At 36.6% G+C, this 4,792-nt stretch overlaps 1 protein-coding gene across 1 annotated transcript in view; it reads right to left on the bottom strand.

Moving 5' to 3' along the window:
* Nucleotides 1-4,792, bottom strand: part of CNTNAP5 (contactin associated protein-like 5) — a 1,037,136-nt gene that overhangs the window by 773,747 nt on the left and 258,597 nt on the right. The window lies entirely within an intron of this gene.

Raw genomic sequence — 4,792 nt, 5'->3', positions numbered from 1 at the left:
ATAAACAAATGGGACCTAATTAAACTTAAAAGCTTTTGCACAATGAAAGAAACTATAAGCAAGGTGAAAAGACAGCCTTCAGAATGGGAGAAAATAATATCAAACAAAGCAACTGACAAAGAATTAATCTCAAAAATATACAAGCAACTCCTGCAGTTCAATTCCAGAAAAATAAATGACCCAATCAAAATATAGGCCAAAAAACTAAATAGACATTTCTCCAAAGGATACATACAGATGGTTAACAAACACATGAAAAGATGCTCAACATCACTCATTATCAGAGAAATGCAAATCAAAACCACAATGAGGTACCATCTCAGCCGATCAGAATGGCTGCTATCCAAAAATCTACAAACAAATGCTAGAGAGGGTGTGGAGAAAAGGGAACCCTCTTACACTATTGATGGGAATGCAAACTAGTACAGCCACTAGGGAGAACAGTGTGGTGATTCCTTAAAAAACTGGAAATAGAACTGCCATATGACCCACCAATTCCACTGCTGGGCAAACATACCACGGAAACCAGAATTGAAAGAGACACATGTACCCTGATGTTCATCACAGCACGTTTACAATAGCCAGGAAATGGAAGCAACCTAGATGTCCTTCAGCAGATGAATGGATAAGAAAGCAGTGGTACATATACACAATGGAATATTACTCAGCCATTAAAAAGAATACATTTGAATCAGTTCTAATGAGGTGGATGAAACTGGAGCCTATTATACAGAGTGAAGTAAGCCAGAAAGAAAAACACCAATACAGTATACTAACGCATGTATATGGAATTTAGAAAGATGATAACGATAACTCTGTATGCAAGACAGCAAAAGAGACAAAGATGTATTGAATAGTCTTTTGGACTCTGTGTGACAAGGCGAGGGTGGGATGAACTTAGAGAATAGCATTGAAACATGTGTATTATCATATGTGAAAACAGATCGCCAGTCCAGGTTTGATGCATGAGACAGGGTGCTCGGGGCTGGTGCACTGGGATGACCCAGAGAGATGGGATGGGGAGGGAGGTAGGAGGGGTGGTTCAGGATAGGGAACACATGTACACCCATAGCTGATTCATGTCAATGTATGGCAAAAACCACTACAGTATTGTAAAGTAATTGGCCTCCAATTAAAATAAATAAATTAAAAAAAAAAGAAATTTTAAAAATATAGAAAAATACAAAGAATTTTTTAAAGAAAAAAAAATTAAATCTAAAAGCGATTCTAAATCACTGCAGATGGTGACTGCAGCCATGAAATTAAAGGACTCTTGCTCCTTGGAAGGAAAGTTATGACCAACCTAGACAGCACATTACAAAGCAGAGACATTACTTTGTCAACAAAGCTCTGTCTAGTCAAGTCTATGATTTTTCCAGTGGTCATGCATGGATGTGAGAGTTGGACTGTAAAGAAAGCTGAGCACTGAAGAATTGATACTTTTGAACTGTGGTGTTGGAGAATATCTTGAGAGTCCCTTGAACTGCAAGGAGATCCAACCAGTCCATCCTAAAGGAAATCAGTCCTGGGTGTTCACTGGAAGGAGTGGTGTTGAAGTTGAAACTCCAATACTTTGGCCACCTGATGCAAAGAGCTGACTCATTGGAAAAGACCCTGATGCTGGGAAAGATTGAAGGCTGGAGGTGAAGGGGACGATGGAGGATGAGATGGTTGGATGGCATCACCAACTCGATGGACATTAAGTTTGGTCTCTGGGAGTTGGTGATGGACAGGGAGGCCTGGTGTGCTGCAGTCCATGGGTTCGCAAAGAGTTGGACATGACTGAGAGACTGAGGTGAACTGAACTAAATTGAAGATTCTAAAAGTCTTGTTAAGTTTGTTCCTGAGACACTTTCACATCTGATTATTTAGTGAAGTGGGGACTCTGGCTTACTCATAAATCATAGTACATCATTAAGCAGCTGCTCAGTGGCCTCATTCCTGAACATTCCATTTAGTACCAGATCAGAAATTCTAAAAATTGGTTTTTTTAGAGCATGCATATTGACTGCTGTATGTTGCACAAGTGTATTTCCAGGATTCTTGTTCTGAAGTAAACTTTGCAAAATAAAATAAACCTCTTGAGTACTAGTAAACTGGTATTCCATCTGAGGGGTTCAATGCTATAGTTGTATTGCTTAGTAAATCAACTTTAAATAAATATTACAAACTCCATCTCATTTGAAAATTGAAGATCTTCAAAAGACTTGTGAAAGTGTCATTCAAGAGATTTTCTACTTCTCTGATCCAGCATTCTTAATCAAGTCAATACCTTGTATTGATGTTGTGGGGTACTGACTTTTTTCTGAAAAGTTAAATCACTTAAATAATTTTTTAAAAACTTGGTTGTTTGGCTATTGCTTTCATCTTGTTTATCAGGATTAACTCTAGTGAATCTATAGTCTGATTTATAATTTTCAATTTAAAATAAAAAAAGAAAAACTCTCAAGGTAACCTATTTATTCAATAATACGATCTGATGGAAATATCAATGAATAGTAGGCACAAGTCAGATTTTACATATGCTCGTGAAATGTTTGGTAAAATACTCTGAGTCTCTGTTTGATGGCCTTCTATAAGGCCTATATACTGTTTCAGAGAATTTGAGCACTATTTAAAATGTGCAAAAAACACAGATCGCATTAGTGCTTTCTCAGTTTTATATTTTAAAAATAGCACATGAAATAGACAATAGAGTTTCTTCTTTTGCAGTGGATCTGACAAAGGTTAAGGTGAGAAAAGTAAATCAGTTTTGTGAAAATTAGAAAAAAATCAAGTGTTGTAAAGAAGTAATAGAAAGTACAGTTTGGCAATAGAGTACATTTAGGACCCAATCTTAGTTTTGCAGTCTGGCATCACCAAAGTTGGTTATGTGAGCTTGGATGGGTCTCTGTGGGCCTCATGCCTCTTGTTTACAGAGATGTTCATACTGAATCTCCAGAATTTATGACACCTTTGTATGTATATAGAATGACATTTGCTTACAAATGAAACGCATGGTTTTTGTTCAGCAGCTGTTAGCTTCCTCAATAGTGATACAAGTGGACATGCATTTATTTTTTTTTTTTTTCAACATTTGAGCCTTGTTTCTGTGCATGGCTCATCAGGATGTCCCCACCCACTGTGACTGGAGTGGTGATGATCCCTTCACAAGTCTTTTCCCCTCCTGGTAATTTACATCTGACAACTTGGTCCTGAAGCTGCTGCCTCTCCCAAATGCCCTGAAGGCATTGTAAGTGTCTCTGGGGAGGCCTTAGCTAGAATTTACCACTGGTGCTATGTATAATAGTTTCCTGCCTCTTCTCCTCTGCCCACCTAGCATCTTCTGCCTCCTTCCAAAGATCAAGGCTATTTTGAGGCTGAGGTAAGGGACAGGAACAGACTCCTTCCCCCCAATTCTGAAAGTTCTGGTAATTCTGCAGTTCTTGCAATAACCATCCAAAAAAATAGTTCATGTTATGTCTCCAATAACAATTGTCATGGAGGCTGCAAGGACCTATAAGACAGACCCCTGCCTTTAAGGGGCTTGGGATTTTGCGGAAGTAAGCCCAGAGAAGCTGTTCATCCTTGAAATATGTCCTGATCCATATGATAAGCTGAAAGCAAGTTATTTTATTCTAAAGAAAATAAAGCTCAGGATTTAAAAAATATTTAAACGAAAGACCTCAAAACTTCAGTTCAATCTGAGAAACAACCAGTTCTGATTGAAAATGCCAAAGAAAATAAATAACCTCATGTCTATCTATCCCTCTCAAGTCAACATAAAACCTTAAAATTGCTCTTCAAAATGGAAAGGGTATTTATTTCTCTTTTCAAACTAAAAACAAACTTTAAAAAAACCTGTAAAATTTATGGGGCCTTCAAAGTTGAAAAAAAAATTTACTTGTCTCCAAAAGAGACTATTGCTATGTTCCGTATAAATGTTCTGTATAAATATTACAGAATATACATGTTCTGTATAAATATTACCACCTAATATGACAAACAACTCAAAATAAAGATGACTACTATAATAGCCTCCAGAGTCAGTCTGCCATAACTAATCTTAATCCACAGTTTACTATTATTTCAATTAAGAATAGTGATGAGTGGGCAATTAACAAATAACAGTGAATATAAAATAGAATTTTTTTCCAAAAGAATGAGCAATATAGAAAAATGCATGTGCAAACAACATCAATTAGAAAGTATAATTGGGATTGATTTAAGAGGGAAGAAATCTGAGAAGATTATGAGAAGAAAAGATAGTGTGATCAACTGCTGAATCTTCACATTTTAAGTACATACATTTAGAAAAAAATAAATGTCTCATGAGGTTTTCTTCTCTAAAGTAAAAGCAACATGATCTAATACATTATTCTGTTTCGTGCATGAGTTTCTGAAATCTCTTCTGGGTGCCCTTTGCTCTCTGTCTCTAACTCCCTTTCCCCACCTCATAATTTGGGGACAGTCTTTCAGGTATTCTTTGGGGTCAAGAGCTTGGGTCTAGGGGTGTGGAAGGAACTTTTTTTCTACAACTTGGACCAAACTGTCCTTTACTTCCAAGCTGAAGATTGTCTATAAATGCAAAATCACTCTAAAATATATATATATTTTTTGTATTTATAAACTTTTAAATTGTTTTCAAAACTTGAATAGGCTCCAGTTTCATCCACCTCATTAGAACTGATTCAAATGTATTCTTTTTAATGGCTGAGTAATACTCCATTGTGTATATGTACCACAGCTTTCTTATCCATTCATCTGCTGATGGACATCTAGGTTGCTTCCATGTCTTGGCTATTATAAACAG

This window comes from Bison bison, unplaced genomic scaffold (genome assembly GCF_000754665.1).
Source record: "Bison bison bison isolate TAMUID 2011002044 unplaced genomic scaffold, Bison_UMD1.0 scf7180017864471, whole genome shotgun sequence".
NCBI classification, from domain to species: domain Eukaryota; kingdom Metazoa; phylum Chordata; class Mammalia; order Artiodactyla; family Bovidae; genus Bison; species Bison bison.
This window is presented reverse-complemented; position numbering and strand designations above follow the sequence as displayed.